Source organism: Euwallacea similis, chromosome 3 (genome assembly GCF_039881205.1).
Source record: "Euwallacea similis isolate ESF13 chromosome 3, ESF131.1, whole genome shotgun sequence".
NCBI lineage: Eukaryota > Metazoa > Arthropoda > Insecta > Coleoptera > Curculionidae > Euwallacea > Euwallacea similis.
In genome coordinates, this window is record NC_089611.1 from 8476412 (window position 1) to 8503579 (window position 27168).

The 27168-nt window shown below is 45.1% G+C and overlaps 14 non-coding genes across 14 annotated transcripts; all 14 read right to left on the minus strand.

Moving 5' to 3' along the window:
• Positions 1–12418: 12418 nt before the first annotated feature.
• Positions 12419–12536, minus strand: LOC136420238 (5S ribosomal RNA). The gene has a single exon (XR_010753176.1). It is a non-coding gene; the product is annotated as a 5S ribosomal RNA (ribosomal RNA).
• Positions 12537–12605: 69 nt separating this feature from the next.
• Positions 12606–12723, minus strand: LOC136420239 (5S ribosomal RNA). Its single transcript, XR_010753177.1, has one exon. It is a non-coding gene; the product is annotated as a 5S ribosomal RNA (ribosomal RNA).
• Positions 12724–12792: 69 nt separating this feature from the next.
• LOC136420241 (5S ribosomal RNA) lies at positions 12793–12910 on the minus strand. The gene has a single exon (XR_010753179.1). It is a non-coding gene; the product is annotated as a 5S ribosomal RNA (ribosomal RNA).
• Positions 12911–12979: 69 nt separating this feature from the next.
• LOC136420242 (5S ribosomal RNA) lies at positions 12980–13097 on the minus strand. The gene has a single exon (XR_010753180.1). It is a non-coding gene; the product is annotated as a 5S ribosomal RNA (ribosomal RNA).
• Positions 13098–13166: 69 nt separating this feature from the next.
• Positions 13167–13284, minus strand: LOC136420222 (5S ribosomal RNA). The gene has a single exon (XR_010753161.1). It is a non-coding gene; the product is annotated as a 5S ribosomal RNA (ribosomal RNA).
• A 72-nt stretch (positions 13285–13356) lies between these two features.
• Positions 13357–13474, minus strand: LOC136407956 (5S ribosomal RNA). The gene has a single exon (XR_010752045.1). It is a non-coding gene; the product is annotated as a 5S ribosomal RNA (ribosomal RNA).
• Positions 13475–13546: 72 nt separating this feature from the next.
• Positions 13547–13664, minus strand: LOC136420243 (5S ribosomal RNA). The gene has a single exon (XR_010753181.1). It is a non-coding gene; the product is annotated as a 5S ribosomal RNA (ribosomal RNA).
• A 69-nt stretch (positions 13665–13733) lies between these two features.
• On the minus strand, positions 13734–13851 carry LOC136420240 (5S ribosomal RNA). Its single transcript, XR_010753178.1, has one exon. It is a non-coding gene; the product is annotated as a 5S ribosomal RNA (ribosomal RNA).
• A 5475-nt stretch (positions 13852–19326) lies between these two features.
• LOC136407957 (5S ribosomal RNA) lies at positions 19327–19444 on the minus strand. Its single transcript, XR_010752046.1, has one exon. It is a non-coding gene; the product is annotated as a 5S ribosomal RNA (ribosomal RNA).
• Positions 19445–19516: 72 nt separating this feature from the next.
• LOC136420244 (5S ribosomal RNA) lies at positions 19517–19634 on the minus strand. Its single transcript, XR_010752035.1, has one exon. It is a non-coding gene; the product is annotated as a 5S ribosomal RNA (ribosomal RNA).
• A 69-nt stretch (positions 19635–19703) lies between these two features.
• On the minus strand, positions 19704–19821 carry LOC136407953 (5S ribosomal RNA). Its single transcript, XR_010752042.1, has one exon. It is a non-coding gene; the product is annotated as a 5S ribosomal RNA (ribosomal RNA).
• Positions 19822–19893: 72 nt separating this feature from the next.
• On the minus strand, positions 19894–20011 carry LOC136407958 (5S ribosomal RNA). The gene has a single exon (XR_010752047.1). It is a non-coding gene; the product is annotated as a 5S ribosomal RNA (ribosomal RNA).
• Positions 20012–20083: 72 nt separating this feature from the next.
• On the minus strand, positions 20084–20201 carry LOC136407964 (5S ribosomal RNA). Its single transcript, XR_010752053.1, has one exon. It is a non-coding gene; the product is annotated as a 5S ribosomal RNA (ribosomal RNA).
• A 69-nt stretch (positions 20202–20270) lies between these two features.
• On the minus strand, positions 20271–20388 carry LOC136407970 (5S ribosomal RNA). Its single transcript, XR_010752058.1, has one exon. It is a non-coding gene; the product is annotated as a 5S ribosomal RNA (ribosomal RNA).
• Between the last annotated feature and the right edge of the window lie 6780 nt (positions 20389–27168).

The window sequence follows — 27168 nt, forward strand, 5'->3', positions numbered from 1 at the left end:
TGGTAGTTCGATACACTGATATACTTAGAACAAAATGGGGCACGGCTCGATTCCAACTATATTTTGATAACTTTTTCACATCTATACATTTATTATCCGCGCTCAAAGTAAAAGGAATAGGTGCTACCGGAACTGTACGTGAAGATCGCTAAAATGTCCACTCTCACGTACCAGTGATGTGAAAAAATTGAAAAGAAGGTCGTTTGATTACCAGCATGAAAAAGACACAGGTATTGTTGTTTGCCGATGGCACGATAATAGTGTGGTTTCCATTGCCTCTAACTTTTCTCCCATATACCCTCTGGGTCAAGTAAACCGTTTTTCTCACGAAGAGAAAAAACATATACATATAAATCGGCTTGCAATTATAAAGTCTTATAATACGTATATGGGTGGTATCGATCGCGCGGACCTAAATATTAGCTTGTATCGGGTGTCTATGAGAAGGAAAAAGTGGTACTTTCCTCTTTTTGCCCAATGTTTAGATATGATAGTTCAAAACGTCTGGCAATTGCATCGAGGGAGAATGGCTCAGTTAGGCTTCAGAAGAGCATTAGCATGTAACGTCCTTGAAACAAACAAAACGAATTCAAAGAAACGACCGTCAAAAAGGAATTCACACGCCAATGAATATTCAAGGTACGACGGTTTAGATAATTTGATTGTTTACAATGAAACTCAACTCGGATGTGCTTATTGTCATAGAAAAGCGCAGTTTATTTGCGAGAAATGTAACGTGGCGTTACACCCTAAGTTTTGTTGCAAAAATTATTATACAGAACATTAGGTCATTTTCTTTTAAATAATATTTTAAATTCAAATTTTCTTTTTTAACTTGTTTTAAGTTTTGTTGAACCGAAAATAAATGAATGTTGTACCTACTTAGTGGCATTTGACAATATTTTGTTTTATTACTTTCAATAGGAAATGTTTCTCATATAGTAGTGATTATTACTACCGTCCGTTAAAAAGAACACCAAAAAATTACTAGATGAAGAAAAAAAAGGAAAATATAAGATCCTATCTATTTTTAATTATAATAATTTTGTTAGGACTTGCGACGTATTGTTTTCATGGATTATGGTTGGGTTATTTATTAGTTTAAATGTTCAAAGTTAGTTTAAGAAGCTGATGTTACGCCCATGGACAACCCCAGCCATTGGGTAATACTGTTGGAATTCCCAGCGCTTAACACCCATCTTCGGTTGAGAGAAGTTATTTTATGATTGGGATTTCCAGCACTATTCTTTGTCGGACTAAAATTGCAAATCTAAATTAAAGGTACCGCCAAACGAATACAATGGCTGGGCTCCAATAAAAGCCCAGCGACCATGCCTCTAAGTGCTACGCTTTAACGCGACAAGGTAGCCTAGAAGCCGCTAATGGGGCCCTATCGGGGGTACGTCTATGGGCGTTACACCTCCGTATCAGTACTTAAGGAGGGTGCGAAAGTGAAGAAGCTCTCTTTTGTCGCTACTTCATCACGGACTCGTACGCGTTAAACTCTCGTCAACATTCTTTAAATAACGCATTTCTCGATATTGTATAGTTGTTAATGTTACCAATAAACCTTTATTAAGTTAAGGTTTAGTTTCTTTTATACGCGAAAACAGTGTCTCTGAGACTGCGAACTCAGGGTGGTCCTTCATAATCGATCAATCCAGTCCACGATCTACGTAGTTCACGGTTATCGTATCGAAAGGGGTGAATCGACCCAACCACGTACACGCGCCAAATTTGGACCAAACAAATTTAGCCTATTTCCGAGAAAAAAATTCTAGATAAAAAAGTCTCAGTAATATCTGGGTCGAACAACCATGTTAAGGGTCTATGGTCTGTATATACGAGCCCAGATCGTAATAGTTCGGCCGGGCGCATTTTTCAATTTGAAGTTATAATCAATTTCAAAACCTGGATGATGCATCGAATATTTCCGTACATTTGCTTTGACTATAACAAAAGATAGATCGCCAAGCTACAAAATCAAAGTATTTTATTCTACATTTACAATTAATAACAAATATTGTTCGTGGTTAGGGGGTTCGTTCCTTGATAGGCGCGAGTGACCACCCTCGTGAATATTGTACGTGATTGCAGGACTCGCGGGTAGTAAAAATCGTGAATACTTTGACTAAACATTTGCTGCACCAGTTACGTTAATACAATACGAGATAAAGCATTAAGACAATAAGTGTACGTTTACGCCCGGAGTGTTACAATAGTTACAAGTTTGAAGCAGGATGCGACAGCGTTGACGGCAATGAGGTACCAATGCGAGAGTGATGTAAAAAAAAAGACCAGAATCCTTCAATCCGAAGCTCTTAAGTACTACCCCTAAAAGTCCACCCTCATAGGCGTACCCCTGGTTAGAAGACCCTGGCAGTTGTCGGCTTCTTGGCAATCTATCATATTAACGCGTAACGTCTCAGTGAATAGCCGATGGGAACTTTATTGGTGATGCCAATTGAGTGGTGTGTTAATTAGACCTAAGTTCTGGGTCCGACAAAGGTTACCGTCGAGATTCTTGATCTTGAAGCAAGCTACATTTGGGGATAGTGGGCACAAATGGTTGGGAATTCCGATCATAAACCTCACTGGTCTGCGAGTAACGGTTAAAAAAACCCAGTTGTTGCCAAACAGAATACCCCCGATCACGATATACATAGGCGTAACATCAGGGAGGATAATGCGTCGATACATACATTTAACTTAATCAATAGACTTAACAAATATCTAACTAAAAATGCAACTCAACTCATGGGTCATAATAGTTCGGCCGGCAGTTGATATTCGATTTGCATATCGATCCTTTCAAAAGAGGAAATGCAAAACAAATGCACATTACATCTAAAGCTACCATGACAAGTGTAAACTGTCCATTGTCGTTTGTAAAACGTCAGTTTTGAAGCAAAACGGGTCGTGGTAAAGCTCTCAGCAGAAATCTACGAATATCAATTATTAATGTTCATAAAAAAGGGAATTCGACGAGGACAATATCTATTTCGCATTCTATTCCAGGGTCTACAGTTTAAGATATTATCAACTTGTATAAAAGTACTGGTGGAGTAGAACAAGAGCCTAAGTATGGTCGACCGTCTTCCATAACGGAGGCGGATAACAGATCTCTAAAAAGAATAGTGAAATTTAGCCGTCGACTAAACAGCAAGGAACTTACTGTGTTATGAAGAGAGAGCATTGGCAAAGAAGTTTCAATGTCTGCAACAGAGAATACTATTAAAAAAATCGGTTACAAATTTTATATATATTATGTACATATTATAATATTATGTATCTGTTTTGCATTTCTTCTTTTGTAAAACAGATTTTTGCCAATTTTGGATTGATTAAGCAAAAGAAAAACCACTCTTAACGACAATACAGAAGCGCAATAGACTGAAATGGGCTAGAGAGCATAAAAACTGGACTCCAAACCCATGGAATAGCATAATTTGGTCTGATGAGTCGAAATTCTACGTTTGTGTTGGTGACAGCCGCAAGCGAGTTTTACGAACACCTTTCGAAGCTTACCGTAACGACCGTAACGACTGTAAAAAAAATTGAAGTCTCCTGCCTATATTATGGTTTGGGGATGCATGTCTGCGAGAGGTGTGGGTAGGTTAGTTCACAATTCATTGATGGTCATGTTAACGCGAAAAAATACAAGAAGATTCTTGAAAAGAGTCTGTTATCTTCCGTCCCTACGTGCCAAACAATGGAAGGTAACTTTATCTTTCAACAAAACGGCGCACCGTGTCATACGGCACAAATAGTTAAATCATGGCTTCAGGAGAATAATATACCACTCCTAAAGTGGACATCTTCTAGTCCAGATTTATCGCCAATAGACACTCTTTGGCATAATATGAAGAAGCAACTTTGAAGAAAGCCAGCTCGTACAGTACAAGAATTAAAAAGTACTTTGCAAGAAATTTGAATTAACATAACTTCAGATGAATGTGTAACGCTGGTAGGCACAATGTCAAAAAGAATTAAAGCTGTAGATGCCAATAAAAGCGGTGTTACGCAATACTAACTGTCGGCCGAACTATTGTGACCCATGTGTTGAGTTGCATTTTTAGTTAGATATTTGTTGTTAATTGTAAATGCAGAATAAAATACTTTGATTTTGTAACTCGACCACCTATCTTTTTCTTATAGTCAAAGCAAATGTACAGAAATATTCGATGCATCAGAAAAATTCGCCCGGTCGAATTATTATGAGCCTGGGCTCGTACGTCGAATTTCCTGCCATATAAATAGGGGCGAAAATGCTTTACGACCCAAATTATGGCAGGGAGCGCCTTTTCTATCTTGCTATAGTTGGATTCGCTTTTGTTTAAGCTGAGACTAGTATAGGCTATCGTGAGATCACGACTGATTTTACCCTAGGATAGAACGACGCCAATAGCTAGATCGCTGGCATCGGTTGAAAGGTTAAAAGGGGTAGAGAAATCGGTAAACCGATGGATTGGTTCCTCAGTTAGAATCTGTTTCAGTTGATTTAATGCTTTCTGTTGTAGGGTAGTCCAGATGAAATCAATCGGTGTCCTTTTTAAGAAGTTTTGAGAGAGGTTGTTCACTAAACTGAGAGGTGTTGAGTTCACTAAAATTGGAAATTAATCTGCAATAATAGCTTGCTAGACCTAGAAAAGCTCGGATATACTTTGCGTTTTTTAGAATAGGATAATTTTTGATAGCTTAAATTTTGTCAGGGTCAGACTTTACACCAGTTTCAGTTATTAGGTGTCCCAAGTGCATGACTTCCTTATGAAGAAACTCACATTTTTCGGGTTGTAGTTTGAGGTTGTAGCGGGACAAACGTTCGAAGACTTCTTTTAGACGAGGATTACGAGTAGCGAGATCTCCAGCGTGGATAACAATATCATCAAGGTAAACGAAACAGCGATAATTTTGGATACCGGCGAAGGCGGAATTCATAAGCCTTTGAAAGGTAGAAGGGGCATTTCGCAGACCAAATGGCATGCGTTTAAACTGATAGTGTCCGGAAGAGACAGAAAATTCGGTTTTAGGTGCATCGTCCGGATGCATGTTGACTTGATGGAATTCTGATGCTAAGTCAAGAGTTGTAAAATATTTAGAGTGACCCAATTGGTCTAAAATTTCTGTGATGTGTGGAAGCGGAAAAGAGTCACCAATGCTAATATCATTTAGCTTTCGGTAGTTATAACTGTCGATAGTAACGAGCGACCCAGGGATAGATACCTTTTCTGGATTAACTAGCGAAGGCAAATTAAACCACCAAAAGAAAATTTGCTCCCTGTTAAAAGCCAACCAAACTTGCCTAAGGTGCAAGGACCTCCTGAATCAAGTAGGGAGAGCCCTAGACCAAAATAAATCTTTAAAGCTCCTCACAGTAGTGAATCACATACGTGCGGAGCACTCTAAAAAGAGGAAGTCAAATAGAGTTCTAGAAAACAAGAGCAAAAGACAACAAGCCACAGTGGTCATCCCCAGTAATCCCCCTCGGAGTCTCGATCCCTCCGCTCACACGGCAAGTTCAAGGGCACGGTTCTCGGAAAACTCGAGCCCACCGGCTTCGCTGTCAAACCACCAAGACGAAATGATGACCCAGAATAAGAACCATGAAGGGTTTATAACCCCACTCATGACAGTCAAATGGGAAAGCCTGATTCACAATCCCATTCAAGTCGAAACGGACAATTTCTACGGGCTTTTAACTGTCAACGAAGCAGAGGATGAGCAGGCAGAAGAGCTTGAGGAAAATATAACTGCATCCGCAAGTCAGCAGATACGCCGCAAGGTATCCGCCACCCTCCAAAGGAAAAAGGGCACGGACAAACCCCCACCACTAGTTGTTCCTGGTAAACTCACCTGCCTTAAGGATCTAATAGCGAACATCAAACTAATCGTTAAAAATAAATTCACCCTTAAATATGCCAAAAACTCGGTAATAGTGTATGTGGAAGACATTACTGACTGGACCAACTTAAAGAGGAATTTCGAGTTGGGAAACTTAGAGTTCCATACATACACCACATCTGAAGAAAGAACTCACGCCTTTGTACTCAGAGGATTGCAAGGGGAAATCTCGCCAGAAGAGGTGAAGAGCGAGCTCAGAGAAGAGAGCGGTATCCCAGTCAAAGAAGTCCACCTCATGAAAACAATGTTTCGTACTTTGTACTTGGTGGTGATGGACAGCTCTTATACCCTCAGTAAGTTGCAAAACCAAGTAAAAATTGTCCTCCAACGTCCGCATTAGCTGGGAAAACAGGCGGAACCAACGTGACATTACGCAATGCCGCAGGTGCCAGATGTGGGAACACGTTGCTAGGAATTGCCGACGGAAATTTCGTTGCTCCAAATGCGCTCAGGAGCACGAAATAACGCAATGTAATGAGGAAGCCACTACCAAGTGCGCAAATTGCGGTGATTCGCATAGATCCTTTGACAGAAGCTGTCCAGTATATCAGTTCAGAATCAACGCACTGTCAAGGGACAAAACCCCGAAGTACAAGGATGCCCCCTTGCCCGCCAATCCAGCTTGGACCGGACATCTGCCACCCACACAACGCCTGATAAGTGAGCCTCAAACCACAAGAGCCGAGCGTGCCCGAAAGCGACCAACGACCCCAGGACCATCCAATCTTCGAACCGAAGACTACGAGGTAAACTTCCCCGACGTCCTCGGACGGAAAAATAAACATACTCCAAAATCATCAGAGGTGCACAGCGTAGGTATGAGCGACAAATTCACTGCATTGAAGGATAAATTTGCGGAGCTGAAAGCACTGATAAATATGGACGAAATGTTGTTGGCTTTAGACAACTACATCTCGATGCTAAAAAACTGCAAAACACCTGAGCAAAAATTTATCGCAAGTCGGCAATTTTTCACTGCTGACTTGCAGAATTTTAGAATCTAAGTTCCATTACATTCAATATTATTGAGTGGAATTGCAACGGACTGAAAGCCAAATTAGGCGAATTTATTCATTAACTAAGTACCAAAAAAGTCGATGTCGCTGTGATTTTGGAAACAAGATTACGACACGTCGACAAAATACGCATTAAACATTTTTCTATAGAGCGAAGTGATAGACAAAATGCAAGAGGGGGCGGTGTGGCCATCGTCATAAGCAACCGCATCAACTATGAGCGGCTTCCTCAATTCCCCACGAGCATTGAGCACGTGTGCATCTGTGTAGAAAATGGCATATTCCTAATAGGAGCATACGCCCCCCCAACTCGTAACTTCACACATGCTGACCTCAACGTCTTCTTCCCTCCCAGCCGTGGGGTGTTGGTACTGGGAGATTTTAACGCGCGTCACCGCTTATGGAATAACAGGAGGTTAAACACAAGAGGCACAGTGCTTGCTGACTATATTTCGCACAGCGTGGACGTGCATTTATTGTATCCTGACACACCCACTCACTTTCCGTCTAACGGAATGTCACCTACTACAATAGATCTGGGATTAAGCAGAGACCTTAATGGTCTGTCAGAACTCACCACAGACAACGCTCTTAATTCAGATCATCTTCCAGTACAAGTCTCCTGGAACGAGTTCAGGGCACCACCAGGTGGCACAAAATATTCCTATAGAGATTTCGACTGGAATCTCTATAGACTCAACATATCAAAAAACTGTGTTGTCACAAATCAAATAGAGACCCCTGAAGACTTGGATCGGGAGATTCGGAAGCTGACGAATATAATTCAGACCCAGCAAAGAGCGTTGGCTACAAAAGTACCAGATAGGCCTCCGCCCGATAACCTGCCTACCCAGATCATTGACTTGATAAAGTTCAAAAACAAGGTCCGAAAAAGTTGGCAAACTTTTAGACGAGAAGTGGACCGATTGCGTTTCAACGTCCTTACGACTACCATCAAACAAAAAATAATCATTCACAGAAACGAATGCTGGTCGAGAATCCTGCACGATGCGAGTGCTCGAGATAACTCCCTCTGGAAGATCGCTCGTAACCTTCGTAGAAGCTACCAGAAATTACCTACTATCCGCCAGAACGGCGAAGATTTTGTTTCGGATGTGGAGAAGGCTGGGGTGTTTGCCAGTTTTCTTAGCACAGTTCATGCTGAAACTCCGAACGTCAGTCGGGAACAGGTTGTGATTGCCGAAGTCGCCCGAAAATTCACTGAAAGGACCTACCCCATCCCACCACACATTTACCAGTCCATCCTCTGTACCCCTTCCGAAGTTCGTAAATACCTCCGTCGATTTCCGAACAATAAGGCACCGGGACCGGACGGCATAACCTATCCCCTCCTCAAAAATTTACCCAAAAAAGTCATCGTCCAAATCACCCATATAGTAAATTCCATCCTCAGACTGCAGCACTTCCCAGGAGACTGGAAGAAGGCCGTAATAATCCTCATTCCTAAACCCGGCAAGGACCTATCCCTACCCTCGTCGTATCGTCCCATATCGCTCCTGAACACCTTGGCAAAGTTGACTGAAAAGTTGATTTTGGCAAGGCTGAGCGGGATCGTGACCGATAGAGACATCCTCCCTCCCGAACAATTCGGCTTTAGGCCAGGCCACAACACCACCTTACTTGCAGCAAAGGTTGTCAACGACATCTTTACCGCCTATAACCGCCAAATGAACACGGCGATGCTCTTTCTAGACATGGAAAGGGCATTCGACACCGTCTGGCACTCAGGCCTCATGTACAAACTCGCCGTAATGCTCAATCTCCCCCTCCATTTCATTTCTCTCATTTTTTCCTACCTTACAGAACGTTCGTTCAAAGTTAAAATCGAACAATCCCTCTCACATTCCCACCCGCTAGTATCGGGAGTGCCGCAAGGCACAGTAATGTCCCCTCTGCTATACTCCTTGTATATTTCGGACGTCCCCAAATTCCCCAACACCAAACTGGCCCTTTATGCGGACGACACCGTCATCTACAACCACAGTTTCTACGCCCAAGGGGCGAAACAACGACTGGCACATCATCTCAGCCTCCTTCTACCATACTTCCGGAAATGGAAGCTGAAAGTCAATCCAGCCAAGACCGAATTGGTGGTTTTCACGAAGAAAATTACCAATCACAGAATCATAAATCCTCTGATGATGGGTGCGGTGCCGATCCAGCAACGTAGGACTGCGAGGTACCTCGGAATCGTGCTCGACGAAAGACTATCGTTCGGGGACCACATCACGCATGTTATCCAGAAAACCTTTGCGGGCCAACAGAAGCTGTACCCGCTCATCAGTCCGAAATCGGTCATGAGCCCGGCAAATAAGCTTCTAATATACAAAGCACTCATCAGACCAGCAATGCTTTACGGTGCACCTGTTTGGTGCACAATATCTGACTCGCAAAGGAGGAGACTGCAGGTATTCCAAAACCGAATATTGAGAGGAGTTCTCTCAGCTGGCAGATACACCCGCATACGTGACCTCCATGAGATGGCCGGGATCGAGTATGTTTCCGAATACATCGACCGAACGTCCAACATATTTTACAAATATCAAATTTCCGGCTCTGCCCTGACCAGGGATCTCACCCGTCTGCGATACGATCCAGAAAATCGCGTCAAACATGGACCGGCCTACAAACGTCTTCCAATCTTCTTCGAGCCATGGAGGCCTCCTTGACCAGCAAATGAACTATTCCATCCTATCCCATGAATTCCCAGATTGCTGCGTAGTGGCTGCAGGACGGAGTGGATAAAACCCCCCCGCCCCCCCTGACAACGCGGACACTACGCCGGATGGCCTACTTCACAAGTTTTGGTGGAAACTCTGCAAGTCTGCTCCAAAGATTTAGGATCCAAAATTTTGAATGCTACGAAGTACCTGAAGCCGCCCTTTGAACTGGTTTTTTCACCTATTTTTCCAGTATAATATCTAATCCAGCAACATTAAGTCATGAATCAAACCACTCATCTCAAAAAGTCGTTTTACATACACGTACGTAATAGTTCCGCAAATGTTCACATAAGAGCCAAGAGCCCAGGTGGTGAACTGTTTGGCTTACTCCCGTTAATGCACCCTCTGATGGCAATTGGACATAACATCGTCCACCGTGTCTTAGGCACGGATTATGATGCACCACCATATATGTCCGACATGTAGGGTGCAATCACTCGTACTTTTCGTATATACCCCGTATATACCTAGCTTTTAAGGTGTAATGTAATAATCCCTAATATGTAAATAAAGTTATTTTGAGTTGAGTTGAGTGGTTCCCGTCCGATCACCGAAGTCAAGCGACGTCGGGCGTGGTTAGTACCTGGATGGGTGACCGCCTAGGAACACCACGTGCAGTTGTGTTTTTTTTGTTTTTTTTTATACACTTTTCCCACTTATCCATATCATTCGCTAATGCCACTAAACTCTATACGCAACTGCCATACCACGTTGGTCTACCGGTTCCCGTCCGATACCGTACGACCGATGACTGAGGTAGCGTTTCCAACACTTTCGGTGTATTCGGTGTATAATGACCATTCAACTATCCGAGTTTTTGTTTAGGGTTATTATCTTATTAGAAAACATATTTATCTAAAATTCCCGTATCATTTGCGCTTTCGTCTAAATTATTCTTAATGATGTCCAAAAAGAACAAATGATGTCCAAGAAAGACAAAGTGGTTTATAATCCCGTCAATAAAATGAAGTTGATCCACTCTGTACCAAGACATGCACTCCCAAATAAGAACAAAACCACCTCCATGTTTCACTGTTGGAATTATATTTTTAGGTTTATAAGCTTTACTCGTTTTCTGTATACTAAAACTTTTTTTGACTTTCCGAATAGCTCAATTTTAGTCTCATCCGTAAATATAACGTTTTTCCAAAATTCTTTGGACAGATACATTTTAACAAATTCCAGACCCTTCGTTCTGTTTACTTTATTAACGAATGGTTTTTTCGTACCTACTCGTGCCCTCAAATCATTGTTTCTTAATAATTTTCTTATTGTTGCGACATGTACAACTAATCCGTAATGATGTTCAACGCATTTTGTCAAATCTGTGCTCGTAATTCTTGGATTTATTGTCACTTTTCTAACATTTCTCGTTTCATGTGTTCGGTCAAACCACAGTTTCTTCCTCTTCCTGGTAATATTGCAGTTGTTTTCAATGTTTTAATTTTTTTTATAATAGATTGAACCGTTGATCCGCTTCTACCAGCAATTTTGGCTATTTTACATTGCAATTTTCTTTTGTTATTTAATTTTACAATTAACGCTCTTAAATGAGCAGGAACTTCAGAATATTTACGATCCATTTTTAAAATTAACTCGCCTTCTGCGAATATGAATACTACTCAGATATCACAAATACTTCGTTCAATTTATCTGGAGGTAGTTTACAAAAGATAAATAAAGAAATAATAAATATTTTGTTGAAGGAATCAAATGGACAAATAATTTCGCTCTGTATTATAAATTTGAAAACATTATCATGCTCCAAGAAATGTTGATAAATATTTTTATTTTCTCTTAATTAGACAAAAACTTAATAATTAAATTGAGAACAAATTTATTTTACATTAGACGTGTTTGTTCGTGAATTCGTAGTACCAAGATGTTGATTAGACGTGGCCTAATTCTAGATACGTCTAGTTAGCAATGGACTAGATGCTTGCGAAGAACCAGCCTGAGTTCGCGGTCTCAGAGATACCGTGTTCGTGCAAATGAAAAATCAAAAAAACCCTTTTAACTGTAACTAAGGTTTATTATTCACCAACAATTTCGTGCAAAAGAGCAAAAGAGTAACAACTTTTTGTGATAAGTTACTAGTGCACTAATTAATCGTGTATAGGAACCGTGAGTAAAGTAATCGCGTACGAGTAACGTGCAGGGAACGGAGTTAAGAGTCGACGGAGACGCACAAGAAGAGGGAGATTTTTCTTCTTGCAAAATCTTAAATACTAAAGTTAATGGTAAGCGTACATAGGCGTACCAGAAATTAGGAGGTCATCATCGGCACTTCTTCTAGATTTGTCCTTGTAACTTGCCTAATTTTAACAATATAATTGGGTTTTATTGGAGGGCGGTTAAAACCAGAATCGAGAACGTGCCTAAATTTTAGTACGCACAAAAGATCTGCGAGAAGTTTTGTTACGCAGTTAGTTTAAATTCAAACGCAATGCGTACCAATATCTGGTCATACGGGTAAAGTGGCAAAAGAAAACGAGTAATGTTCATAGGCGTAGCACATAGGTTCCTTACATAATAATCAAGGATTTAATTTTAGGCTTATGTAGAATACAACTTATCGAACTAATAGAATCACTTATCGGATATTTTGTCCTCTACACAAGCCCTAACACTTAATGTCCCGTATACTACGTGGTAAACAGCTTTTATAGTAGAAAAATGCTTACTCAGCGACTTGTCTGGTTGTGGGATATTATTAGCGAATGAAAAGTGGAAATGAAAAAAAGTGTATAAAAGAAAACACAACTGCACGTGGTGTTCCCAGGCGGTCACCCATCCAGGTACTAACCACGCCCGACGTCGCTTGACTTCGGTGATCGGACGGGAACCGGTAAACCAACGTGGTATGGCAGTTGCGTATAGAGTTTAGTGGCATTAGCGAATGATATGGATAAGTGAGAAAAGTGTATAAAAAAAAATAAAAAAAACACAACTGCACGTGGTGTTCCCAGGCGGTCACCCATCCAGGTACTAACCACGCCCGACGTCGCTTGACTTCGGTGATCGGACGGGAACCGGTAAACCAACGTGGTATGGCAGTTGCGTATAGAGTTTAGTGGCATTAGCGAATGATATGGATAAGTGAGAAAAGTGTATAAAAAAAAATAAAAAAAACACAACTGCACGTGGTGTTCCCAGGCGGTCACCCATCCAGGTACTAACCACGCCCGACGTCGCTTGACTTCGGTGATCGGACGGGAACCGGTAAACCAACGTGGTATGGCAGTTGCGTATAGAGTTTAGTGGCATTAGCGAATGATATGGATAAGTGAGAAAAGTGTATAAAAAAAAATAAAAAAAACACAACTGCACGTGGTGTTCCCAGGCGGTCACCCATCCAGGTACTAACCACGCCCGACGTCGCTTGACTTCGGTGATCGGACGGGAACCGGTAAACCAACGTGGTATGGCAGTTGCGTATAGAGTTTAGTGGCATTAGCGAATGATATGGATAAGTGAGAAAAGTGTATAAAAAAAAATAAAAAAAACACAACTGCACGTGGTGTTCCCAGGCGGTCACCCATCCAGGTACTAACCACGCCCGACGTCGCTTGACTTCGGTGATCGGACGGGAACCGGTAGACCAACGTGGTATGGCAGTTGCGTATAGAGTTTAGTGGCATTAGCGAATGATATGGATAAGTGGGAAAAGTGTATAAAAAAAAAAAACAAAAAAAACACAACTGCACGTGGTGTTCCCAGGCGGTCACCCATCCAGGTACTAACCACGCCCGACGTCTCTTGACTTCGGTGATCGGACGGGAACCGGTAGACCAACGTGGTATGGCAGTTGCGTATAGAGTTTAGTGGCATTAGCGAATGATATGGATAAGTGGGAAAAGTGTATAAAAAAAAAAAACAAAAAAAACACAACTGCACGTGGTGTTCCCAGGCGGTCACCCATCCAGGTACTAACCACGCCCGACGTCGCTTGACTTCGGTGATCGGACGGGAACCGGTAAACCAACGTGGTATGGCAGTTGCGTATAGAGTTTAGTGGCATTAGCGAATGATATGGATAAGTGAGAAAAGTGTATAAAAAAAAATAAAAAAAACACAACTGCACGTGGTGTTCCCAGGCGGTCACCCATCCAGGTACTAACCACGCCCGACGTCGCTTGACTTCGGTGATCGGACGGGAACCGGTAGACCAACGTGGTATGGCAGTTGCGTATAGAGTTTAGTGGCATTAGCGAATGATATGGATAAGTGGGAAAAGTGTATAAAAAAAAAAAACAAAAAAAACACAACTGCACGTGGTGTTCCCAGGCGGTCACCCATCCAGGTACTAACCACGCCCGACGTCGCTTGACTTCGGTGATCGGACGGGAACCACTCAAACTCAAAACAATTTTATTTACAAATTTTCAATACATACATTACACCTTAATAGCTAAGTATATATAAAGTATATACACGAATTGGGAGTGTTCGCACCCAACATGTCGGACATGCAAAGTGGCGCGTGACAGACCGTGCGCAGAGCACGGTGGACGGTGTTATGTCCAGTCGCCATCAGAGAGTGTCTTAAGGGAGTACACTGGGTAGTTCACCACCTGGGCTCTCAGCTCTTATGTGAACATTTGCGAAACTAAGACGTACACTTGTGTGTGAAAGAGTTTTGCGGTAGGCTGTTTGATGCGTGACGTAATGTTGTTGGATTAGGTGATATACTGGAAAAACAGTTGAAAAAACCAGTTTAAAGGGTGGCTTCATTTACTATGTGGCATTCGAGAAATTTCGGAAGTCTTTCGAGATCTCTGAAGCAGACTTACAGAGTTCTTATCAAGCTTTTCCGGTGGATCCTTTAGCGTAGGATCAGCGCGTTCGAGAGGGGGGAGGGGGCCTTTGCGGCAGTTTGAGGAAGAGTTCCCGAGATGGGGTAAGATAGGATGGTGTTGATGCCAGTCAAGGAGGCCTCCATGGCTCGAAGAATATGGGAAGGCGCTTGTACGCCGGTCCGTGCTTAACGCGGTTATCTGGATCGAATCGGAGTCGGGTTAGATCCCTCGTCAGGGGGGAACCAGAGGCTTGGTATCTGTAAAATTTGTCGGAGGTCCTGTCGATGTATTCGGAAACGTGCTCGATCCCGGTCATCTCGTGCAAGTCACGTATGCGGGTGTATCTGCCGGCTGACAAAACTCCTCTCAGAATTCGGTTTTGGAATATCTGTAGTCTCTTCCTTTGTTTGTCAGATATTGCACACCACACGGGTGCGCCATAGAGCATCGTCGGTCTTATGATCGCTTTGTAGATGAGAAGTTTGTTGGCCGGGCTCATTACCGATTTCGGACTAATGAGCGGGTACAGCTTCTGCTGGCCTGCGAAGGTCTTCTGTATGGCATGCGTGACGTGGTCCCTGAAGGACAGCCGTTCGTCGAGCACAATTCCGAGATATTTCGCGGTTCTTTGTTGTTGGATCGGGGTTCCGTTCACCAGCAAAGGATTCATGATCCGATGATTGGTGATTTTCTGGGTGAAAACCACCAATTCGGTCTTTGTCGGGTTGACTTTCAGTTTCCATTTGTGGAAGTACGGAAGGAGGAGGCTGAGGTGATGTGCCAGTCGCTGCTTCGCCCCTTGGGCATAAAAGCTGTGATTATACATGACGGTGTCGTCTGCGTAGAGGGCTAGTTTGGTGGTGGGGAATTTGGGTACGTCCGAGATATACAGGGAGTACAGTAATGGGGACATCACTGTCCCCTGCGGGACACCCGCTGCTAGTGGGTAAGAGCGGGAGAGAGATTGTTCGATTTTGACGTTGAAGGAACGTCCGGTTATGTAGGAGGAAATGAGGGAAACGAAATGAGGGGGGAAGTTGAGAACTGTGGCGAGTTTGTGGATGAGGCCTGAGTGCCACACGGTGTCGAAAGCTCTTTCCATGTCCAGAAAGAGCATCGCCGTGTTCATTTGGTGGTTGTATGCGGTAAAGATGTCGTTGACCACTTTCGCCGCAAGGAGGGTCGTGTTGTGGCCTGGTCTAAAACCAAATTGTTCGGCGGGGAGGACGTCTCTGTGGGTCACGATCTTGTTTAGCCTTGTCAAAATTACCTTTTCGGTTAGTTTTGCCAAGGTATTCAGGAGAGATATGGGACGGTAAGACGAGGGTAGGGATAGGTCTTTTCCAGGTTTTGGAATGAGGATTATTACGGCCCGTTTCCAGGCTTGTGGAAAGTATTGCAGTTTGATGACGGCATTGACTATGTAGGTGATTTGGACGATGGCTTTCCTTGGTAAATTCTTGAGGAGAGGATATGTTATGCCGTCCGGTCCCGGAGCCTTATTGTTCGGGAGCCGACGCAAGCATTTCCGGATTTCCAAAGGGGTACACAGGATTTGTCGGTGAACCCGTGGGGAGATGGGATAGGTCCTCTCAATGAATCTACGGGCGGCCTCGTCAATTGCAATCTGTTCCTGATTGACGTTCGGGGTTTCTGTGTGTACCGTACTGAGAAAACTGGCAAATATCTCGGCCTTCTCCGCATCTGAAACGGATTCCTCCCCGTTGTGCCGGATGGTGGGGAGTTTTTCGTAGTTTCTACGTAGGTTTCTCGCAATTTTCCACAGGGAATTGTCCTGAGTACTCAGATCCTGAAGAGTCCTCGACCAGCATTCATTTTTGTGGATGCTTATTTTTCGTTTGATGGTTACCGTAAGGGCATTGAACCGCAATCGGTCCGCTTCCCGTCTAAAAGTTTGCCACCTTTTCCGGACTTTGTTTTTAAATTTTATCAAATCGATGATCTGGGGGGGTAAGTTATCTGGCGGAGGCCTATCCGGTACTTTTTTGGCCAATGACCTTTGCTGACTCTGGATCATCTCCGTCAGATTCCGAATTTCTTGCTCCAAAGCTTCGGGGGTCTCTATTTGATTTGAAATTATACATTTGTTAGAAATATTGGCCCTATAAAGGTTCCAATCGAAATCTTTATAGGAATATTTTGTACCACCCGGTTTTACCCTGAGCTCGTTCCAAGAAACGTGTACTGGGAGATGATCTGAGTTGAGAGCGTTGTCAGTGGTGAGATCGGGCAAATCGTTTAGGCCTCTGCTGATTCCCAGATCTATTGTGGTGGGTGACATTCCGTTGGGCGGGAAGTGCGTGGGTGTGCTGGGGTACATCAGATGCAAGTCCGCGTTGTCCGAGATAAAATCCGCGAGCACTGTGCCTCTGGTATTTAGGCGGTTGTTATTCCACAAGCGGTGACGTGCATTAAAGTCTCCCAGCACTAACACCCTTCGGTTAGGTGGGAAAAAGCCATTGAGATCGGCTGGTGTGAAATTTAGGTTGGGAGGGACGTATATTCCGGTCAAGAGTCCGCCGTTTTCCAACTGGACGGATACGTGCTCTATATTTGTGGGGGATTGAGGGAGTCGTTTGTAATTTATGTGGTTACTTATGACGATAGCAACACCCCCCCCTCTTGCGTTGGGTCTGTCGCTTCGCTCTATGCGAAAATGCTTAATTCGAATTTTATCGACGTCCCGCAATCCCGTTTCCACGATCACGGCGACGTCGATTTTTCTAGTACTCAAATAGTGAATGAATTCGCCCAATTTGGATTTTAGACCATTGCAGTTCCACTCGATAATATTGAACGTGACTGAAATTAAATTTTGAAATTTTGAATGTCGACGGTGAAAAATTGCCGACTGGCAATAAATTTTTGTTCGGATGTTTTGCAGGGTTTTAAGATGGATATGTAATGGTCTAATGCCGACAACATTTCGTCCATATTTATCAAAGTGCTTAGTTCCTCAAATTTGTCTTTTAGAGCAGTGAACTTACCCTGCGTGCTTGCACTTTGCGCCTCTGATGGTCTCGGTGTCTGCCTACTTTTCTGGCCGAGCGCGTTGGGAAAATTTACATCGTAATCCTCGGTTGGAGGGTCGGATGGTCCTGGGACGGCAGCTCGTTTTCGGGGGGGTTCCGTTCCTTTTGGGTGGACGTGGCTGGTCAGGCATCGTCCAGATGGTGGGCGTCCGGTCCACGCAGGGTTGGTTGGCAGAGGGGCCTCTTTGTAGGTGGGTTTCGTCTTTGACAAGGCTTTGATCCTGTGCTGATAGACTGGGCAGCTCTTGTCGAAGGATCTGTGCGGTTCACCGCAGTTTGCACATTTGAGGGCAGTTTCCTCGGTGCACTCCGTGATTTGATGTTCCTGAGAGCATTTGGAACATCGGAATTTGCGGTGGCAGTTTCTGGCAACGTGCCCCCACATTTGACATCTGCGGCACTGGGTGATGTCCCGCTGGTTTCTCCTATTCTCCCAGCTAACGCGGACATTGAAGATTGTCTTCACCTGATTCTGGAGCTTTTTCAGGGTGTACGGGCTATTCACCACTACCAGGTATAGGGGGCGGAAGGCGGTTTTCATTAGATGGACTTCTTTCACTGGGACACCATTTTCCTCCGTCAGCTCGCTTTTCACCTCCTCCGGCGAGATTTCCCCTTGCAGTCCTCTGAGGACAAAAGCGTGCGTTCTGTCCTCGGATGCGGCGTACGTGTGGAATTCCAGATCTGCCAGCTCGAAATTCCGTTTGAGGTGGGACCAGTCGTTAATGTCCTCCACGTAGACTATGACTGAGTGCTTGGCGTATTTGAGCGTGAATTTATTTTTCACTATTAATTTTATATTGGTGGTAAGGTCCTTGTGATGGACGAGCTTACCAGGCACAACTAATGGGGGGGGCTTGTCGGTGCCCCGTTTTCTTTGGTTGGTGGCGGGTGTTCTTCGGTTCTGCGAGTCTGGGGGGGTTTGATTGGCTGAAGTAGGCGGGTGGTCCTCGGCCTCCTCAGTCTGCATTTCCTCCGCCGTTTTTTCCTCCAGTGGCTTAAACTTGTTGCCCGTTTCCACTTGTGTGGGATTGCGGATTAGGCTTCCCCATTTGATTGTTTTTGATGGGGTTATGAACTCCTGCTCGTCTTGATTCTTCGGCGCCCTTAAGGTTGCCATGTTGCGGGAGAGCTCGGGATCCTGTGACGGGTTGCTGGGGGGGCACGTTTTTGAGATATTCTTTGATATCCCCCTTTTGTTGTGCTTCGTACGGATGTGGTTTACTACTGTGAGAAGCTTTGTACAATTATTGTCGTCCACGGCCGTCTTCACGCCATTCAGGAGGGCTTTACATCTCAGACAAGTTTTGTTTGCTTTCAGCTGAGAGCAAAGTTTGCTGTGGCGATTTCTTTTAGCTCTGCAAAACACCTCTGTGTGTTGGTCGCTCGATGATGTTGATGAAGTTAGAACGCGTGGTTCATCTGAGTGGTTTGTTTCTGTGCCCACAACACAATTTTCTAAGTTTGGGTTGTCGCTGTTCATGCGATTTGTTGGAAGAAGGGCGAAGGGTCCCCCTGACGGGGCACCCTACAAATGCACTGGTGTAAACTTACTCACAACACACAGTAGTGCCGCTCTTTGTCGGCCTCTTTGATGCCGCCGCTTTGTTTTACCGCCGTGAGTTTTTATCTGGATTTGCGGTGTTTTGATTTCGTCGAGTTTTGGGACACGCCCGTTCTCTAGGAAAGCAAACTGAAGACTGGACGGGAACCGGTAGACCAACGTGGTATGGCAGTTGCGTATAGAGTTTAGTGGCATTAGCGAATGATATGGATAAGTGGGAAAAGTGTATAAAAAAAAAAAACAAAAAAAACACAACTGCACGTGGTGTTCCCAGGCGGTCACCCATCCAGGTACTAACCACGCCCGACGTCTCTTGACTTCGGTGATCGGACGGGAACCGGTAGACCAACGTGGTATGGCAGTTGCGTATAGAGTTTAGTGGCATTAGCGAATGATATGGATAAGTGGGAAAAGTGTATAAAAAAAAAAAACAAAAAAAACACAACTGCACGTGGTGTTCCCAGGCGGTCACCCATCCAGGTACTAACCACGCCCGACGTCGCTTGACTTCGGTGATCGGACGGGAACCGGTAAACCAACGTGGTATGGCAGTTGCGTATAGAGTTTAGTGGCATTAGCGAATGATATGGATAAGTGAGAAAAGTGTATAAAAAAAAATAAAAAAAACACAACTGCACGTGGTGTTCCCAGGCGGTCACCCATCCAGGTACTAACCACGCCCGACGTCGCTTGACTTCGGTGATCGGACGGGAACCGGTAGACCAACGTGGTATGGCAGTTGCGTATAGAGTTTAGTGGCATTAGCGAATGATATGGATAAGTGGGAAAAGTGTATAAAAAAAAAAAACAAAAAAAACACAACTGCACGTGGTGTTCCCAGGCGGTCACCCATCCAGGTACTAACCACGCCCGACGTCTCTTGACTTCGGTGATCGGACGGGAACCGGTAGACCAACGTGGTATGGCAGTTGCGTATAGAGTTTAGTGGCATTAGCGAATGATATGGATAAGTGGGAAAAGTGTATAAAAAAAAAAAACAAAAAAAACACAACTGCACGTGGTGTTCCCAGGCGGTCACCCATCCAGGTACTAACCACGCCCGACGTCGCTTGACTTCGGTGATCGGACGGGAACCGGTAGACCAACGTGGTATGGCAGTTGCGTATAGAGTTTAGTGGCATTAGCGAATGATATGGATAAGTGAGAAAAGTGTATAAAAAAAAATAAAAAAAACACAACTGCACGTGGTGTTCCCAGGCGGTCACCCATCCAGGTACTAACCACGCCCGACGTCGCTTGACTTCGGTGATCGGACGGGAACCGGTAGACCAACGTGGTATGGCAGTTGCGTATAGAGTTTAGTGGCATTAGCGAATGATATGGATAAGTGAGAAAAGTGTATAAAAAAAAATAAAAAAAACACAACTGCACGTGGTGTTCCCAGGCGGTCACCCATCCAGGTACTAACCACGCCCGACGTCGCTTGACTTCGGTGATCGGACGGGAACCTCAACTCAACTCAAAACAATTTTATTTACAAATTTTCAATACATACATTACACCTTAATAGCTAAGTATATATAAAGTATATACACGAATTGGGAGTGTTCGCACCCAACATGTCGGACATGCAAAGTGGCGCGTGACAGACCGTGCGCAGAGCACGGTGGACGGTGTTATGTCCAGTCGCCATCAGAGAGTGTCTTAAGGGAGTACACTGGGTAGTTCACCACCTGGGCTCTCAGCTCTTATGTGAACATTTGCGAAACTAAGACGTACACTTGTGTGTGAAAGAGTTTTGCGGTAGGCTGTTTGATGCGTGACGTAATGTTGTTGGATTAGGTGATATACTGGAAAAACAGTTGAAAAAACCAGTTTAAAGGGTGGCTTCATTTACTATGTGGCATTCGAGAAATTTCGGAAGTCTTTCGAGATCTCTGAAGCAGACTTACAGAGTTCTTATCAAGCTTTTCCGGTGGATCCTTTAGCGTAGGATCAGCGCGTTCGAGAGGGGGGAGGGGGCCTTTGCGGCAGTTTGAGGAAGAGTTCCCGAGATGGGGTAAGATAGGATGGTGTTGATGCCAGTCAAGGAGGCCTCCATGGCTCGAAGAATATGGGAAGGCGCTTGTACGCCGGTCCGTGCTTAACGCGGTTATCTGGATCGAATCGGAGTCGGGTTAGATCCCTCGTCAGGGGGGAACCAGAGGCTTGGTATCTGTAAAATTTGTCGGAGGTCCTGTCGATGTATTCGGAAACGTGCTCGATCCCGGTCATCTCGTGCAAGTCACGTATGCGGGTGTATCTGCCGGCTGACAAAACTCCTCTCAGAATTCGGTTTTGGAATATCTGTAGTCTCTTCCTTTGTTTGTCAGATATTGCACACCACACGGGTGCGCCATAGAGCATCGTCGGTCTTATGATCGCTTTGTAGATGAGAAGTTTGTTGGCCGGGCTCATTACCGATTTCGGACTAATGAGCGGGTACAGCTTCTGCTGGCCTGCGAAGGTCTTCTGTATGGCATGCGTGACGTGGTCCCTGAAGGACAGCCGTTCGTCGAGCACAATTCCGAGATATTTCGCGGTTCTTTGTTATTGGATCGGGGTTCCGTTCACCAGCAAAGGATTCATGATCCGATGATTGGTGATTTTCTGGGTGAAAACCACCAATTCGGTCTTTGTCGGGTTGACTTTCAGTTTCCATTTGTGGAAGTACGGAAGGAGGAGGCTGAGGTGATGTGCCAGTCGCTGCTTCGCCCCTTGGGCATAAAAGCTGTGATTATACATGACGGTGTCGTCTGCGTAGAGGGCTAGTTTGGTGGTGGGGAATTTGGGTACGTCCGAGATATACAGGGAGTACAGTAATGGGGACATCACTGTCCCCTGCGGGACACCCGCTGCTAGTGGGTAAGAGCGGGAGAGAGATTGTTCGATTTTGACGTTGAAGGAACGTCCGGTTATGTAGGAGGAAATGAGGGAAACGAAATGAGGGGGGAAGTTGAGAACTGTGGCGAGTTTGTGGATGAGGCCTGAGTGCCACACGGTGTCGAAAGCTCTTTCCATGTCCAGAAAGAGCATCGCCGTGTTCATTTGGTGGTTGTATGCGGTAAAGATGTCGTTGACCACTTTCGCCGCAAGGAGGGTCGTGTTGTGGCCTGGTCTAAAACCAAATTGTTCGGCGGGGAGGACGTCTCTGTGGGTCACGATCTTGTTTAGCCTTGTCAAAATTACCTTTTCGGTTAGTTTTGCCAAGGTATTCAGGAGAGATATGGGACGGTAAGACGAGGGTAGGGATAGGTCTTTTCCAGGTTTTGGAATGAGGATTATTACGGCCCGTTTCCAGGCTTGTGGAAAGTATTGCAGTTTGATGACGGCATTGACTATGTAGGTGATTTGGACGATGGCTTTCCTTGGTAAATTCTTGAGGAGAGGATATGTTATGCCGTCCGGTCCCGGAGCCTTATTGTTCGGGAGCCGACGCAAGCATTTCCGGATTTCCAAAGGGGTACACAGGATTTGTCGGTGAACCCGTGGGGAGATGGGATAGGTCCTCTCAATGAATCTACGGGCGGCCTCGTCAATTGCAATCTGTTCCTGATTGACGTTCGGGGTTTCTGTGTGTACCGTACTGAGAAAACTGGCAAATATCTCGGCCTTCTCCGCATCTGAAACGGATTCCTCCCCGTTGTGCCGGATGGTGGGGAGTTTTTCGTAGTTTCTACGTAGGTTTCTCGCAATTTTCCACAGGGAATTGTCCTGAGTACTCAGATCCTGAAGAGTCCTCGACCAGCATTCATTTTTGTGGATGCTTATTTTTCGTTTGATGGTTACCGTAAGGGCATTGAACCGCAATCGGTCCGCTTCCCGTCTAAAAGTTTGCCACCTTTTCCGGACTTTGTTTTTAAATTTTATCAAATCGATGATCTGGGGGGGTAAGTTATCTGGCGGAGGCCTATCCGGTACTTTTTTGGCCAATGACCTTTGCTGACTCTGGATCATCTCCGTCAGATTCCGAATTTCTTGCTCCAAAGCTTCGGGGGTCTCTATTTGATTTGAAATTATACATTTGTTAGAAATATTGGCCCTATAAAGGTTCCAATCGAAATCTTTATAGGAATATTTTGTACCACCCGGTTTTACCCTGAGCTCGTTCCAAGAAACGTGTACTGGGAGATGATCTGAGTTGAGAGCGTTGTCAGTGGTGAGATCGGGCAAATCGTTTAGGCCTCTGCTGATTCCCAGATCTATTGTGGTGGGTGACATTCCGTTGGGCGGGAAGTGCGTGGGTGTGCTGGGGTACATCAGATGCAAGTCCGCGTTGTCCGAGATAAAATCCGCGAGCACTGTGCCTCTGGTATTTAGGCGGTTGTTATTCCACAAGCGGTGACGTGCATTAAAGTCTCCCAGCACTAACACCCTTCGGTTAGGTGGGAAAAAGCCATTGAGATCGGCTGGTGTGAAATTTAGGTTGGGAGGGACGTATATTCCGGTCAAGAGTCCGCCGTTTTCCAACTGGACGGATACGTGCTCTATATTTGTGGGGGATTGAGGGAGTCGTTTGTAATTTATGTGGTTACTTATGACGATAGCAACACCCCCCCCTCTTGCGTTGGGTCTGTCGCTTCGCTCTATGCGAAAATGCTTAATTCGAATTTTATCGACGTCCCGCAATCCCGTTTCCACGATCACGGCGACGTCGATTTTTCTAGTACTCAAATGGTGAATGAATTCGCCCAATTTGGATTTTAGACCATTGCAGTTCCACTCGATAATATTGAACGTGACTGAAATTAAATTTTGAAATTTTGAATGTCGACGGTGAAAAATTGCCGACTGGCAATAAATTTTTGTTCGGATGTTTTGCAGGGTTTTAAGATGGATATGTAATGGTCTAATGCCGACAACATTTCGTCCATATTTATCAAAGTGCTTAGTTCCTCAAATTTGTCTTTTAGAGCAGTGAACTTACCCTGCGTGCTTGCACTTTGCGCCTCTGATGGTCTCGGTGTTTGCCTACTTTTCTGGCCGAGCGTGTTGGGAAAATTTACATCGTAATCCTCGGTTGGAGGGTCGGATGGTCCTGGGACGGCAGCTCGTTTTCGGGGGGGTTCCGTTCCTTTTGGGTGGACGTGGCTGGTCAGGCATCGTCCAGATGGTGGGCGTCCGGTCCACGCAGGGTTGGTTGGCAGAGGGGCCTCTTTGTAGGTGGGTTTCGTCTTTGACAAGGCTTTGATCCTGTGCTGATAGACTGGGCAGCTCTTGTCGAAGGATCTGTGCGGTTCACCGCAGTTTGCACATTTGAGGGCAGTTTCCTCGGTGCACTCCGTGATTTGATGTTCCTGAGAGCATTTGGAACATCGGAATTTGCGGTGGCAGTTTCTGGCAACGTGCCCCCACATTTGACATCTGCGGCACTGGGTGATGTCCCGCTGGTTTCTCCTATTCTCCCAGCTAACGCGGACATTGAAGATTGTCTTCACCTGATTCTGGAGCTTTTTCAGGGTGTACGGGCTATTCACCACTACCAGGTATAGGGGGCGGAAGGCGGTTTTCATTAGATGGACTTCTTTCACTGGGACACCATTTTCCTCCGTCAGCTCGCTTTTCACCTCCTCCGGCGAGATTTCCCCTTGCAGTCCTCTGAGGACAAAAGCGTGCGTTCTGTCCTCGGATGCGGCGTACGTGTGGAATTCCAGATCTGCCAGCTCGAAATTCCGTTTGAGGTGGGACCAGTCGTTAATGTCCTCCACGTAGACTATGACTGAGTGCTTGGCGTATTTGAGCGTGAATTTATTTTTCACTATTAATTTTATATTGGTGGTAAGGTCCTTGTGATGGACGAGCTTACCAGGCACAACTAATGGGGGGGGCTTGTCGGTGCCCCGTTTTCTTTGGTTGGTGGCGGGTGTTCTTCGGTTCTGCGAGTCTGGGGGGGTTTGATTGGCTGAAGTAGGCGGGTGGTCCTCGGCCTCCTCAGTCTGCATTTCCTCCGCCGTTTTTTCCTCCAGTGGCTTAAACTTGTTGCCCGTTTCCACTTGTGTGGGATTGCGGATTAGGCTTCCCCATTTGATTGTTTTTGATGGGGTTATGAACTCCTGCTCGTCTTGATTCTTCGGCGCCCTTAAGGTTGCCATGTTGCGGGAGAGCTCGGGATCCTGTGACGGGTTGCTGGGGGGGCACGTTTTTGAGATATTCTTTGATATCCCCCTTTTGTTGTGCTTCGTACGGATGTGGTTTACTACTGTGAGAAGCTTTGTACAATTATTGTCGTCCACGGCCGTCTTCACGCCATTCAGGAGGGCTTTACATCTCAGACAAGTTTTGTTTGCTTTCAGCTGAGAGCAAAGTTTGCTGTGGCGATTTCTTTTAGCTCTGCAAAACACCTCTGTGTGTTGGTCGCTCGATGATGTTGATGAAGTTAGAACGCGTGGTTCATCTGAGTGGTTTGTTTCTGTGCCCACAACACAATTTTCTAAGTTTGGGTTGTCGCTGTTCATGCGATTTGTTGGAAGAAGGGCGAAGGGTCCCCCTGACGGGGCACCCTACAAATGCACTGGTGTAAACTTACTCACAACACACAGTAGTGCCGCTCTTTGTCGGCCTCTTTGATGCCGCCGCTTTGTTTTACCGCCGTGAGTTTTTATCTGGATTTGCGGTGTTTTGATTTCGTCGAGTTTTGGGACACGCCCGTTCTCTAGGAAAGCAAACTGAAGACTGGACGGGAACCGGTAGACCAACGTGGTATGGCAGTTGCGTATAGAGTTTAGTGGCATTAGCGAATGATATGGATAAGTGAGAAAAGTGTATAAAAAAAAATAAAAAAAACACAACTGCACGTGGTGTTCCCAGGCGGTCACCCATCCAGGTACTAACCACGCCCGACGTCGCTTGACTTCGGTGATCGGACGGGAACCACTCAACTCAACTCAAAACAATTTTATTTACAAATTTTCAATACATACATTACACCTTAATAGCTAAGTATATATAAAGTATATACACGAATTGGGAGTGTTCGCACCCAACATGTCGGACATGCAAAGTGGCGCGTGACAGACCGTGCGCAGAGCACGGTGGACGGTGTTATGTCCAGTCGCCATCAGAGAGTGTCTTAAGGGAGTACACTGGGTAGTTCACCACCTGGGCTCTCAGCTCTTATGTGAACATTTGCGAAACTAAGACGTACACTTGTGTGTGAAAGAGTTTTGCGGTAGGCTGTTTGATGCGTGACGTAATGTTGTTGGATTAGGTGATATACTGGAAAAACAGTTGAAAAAACCAGTTTAAAGGGTGGCTTCATTTACTATGTGGCATTCGAGAAATTTCGGAAGTCTTTCGAGATCTCTGAAGCAGACTTACAGAGTTCTTATCAAGCTTTTCCGGTGGATCCTTTAGCGTAGGATCAGCGCGTTCGAGAGGGGGGAGGGGGCCTTTGCGGCAGTTTGAGGAAGAGTTCCCGAGATGGGGTAAGATAGGATGGTGTTGATGCCAGTCAAGGAGGCCTCCATGGCTCGAAGAATATGGGAAGGCGCTTGTACGCCGGTCCGTGCTTAACGCGGTTATCTGGATCGAATCGGAGTCGGGTTAGATCCCTCGTCAGGGGGGAACCAGAGGCTTGGTATCTGTAAAATTTGTCGGAGGTCCTGTCGATGTATTCGGAAACGTGCTCGATCCCGGTCATCTCGTGCAAGTCACGTATGCGGGTGTATCTGCCGGCTGACAAAACTCCTCTCAGAATTCGGTTTTGGAATATCTGTAGTCTCTTCCTTTGTTTGTCAGATATTGCACACCACACGGGTGCGCCATAGAGCATCGTCGGTCTTATGATCGCTTTGTAGATGAGAAGTTTGTTGGCCGGGCTCATTACCGATTTCGGACTAATGAGCGGGTACAGCTTCTGCTGGCCTGCGAAGGTCTTCTGTATGGCATGCGTGACGTGGTCCCTGAAGGACAGCCGTTCGTCGAGCACAATTCCGAGATATTTCGCGGTTCTTTGTTGTTGGATCGGGGTTCCGTTCACCAGCAAAGGATTCATGATCCGATGATTGGTGATTTTCTGGGTGAAAACCACCAATTCGGTCTTTGTCGGGTTGACTTTCAGTTTCCATTTGTGGAAGTACGGAAGGAGGAGGC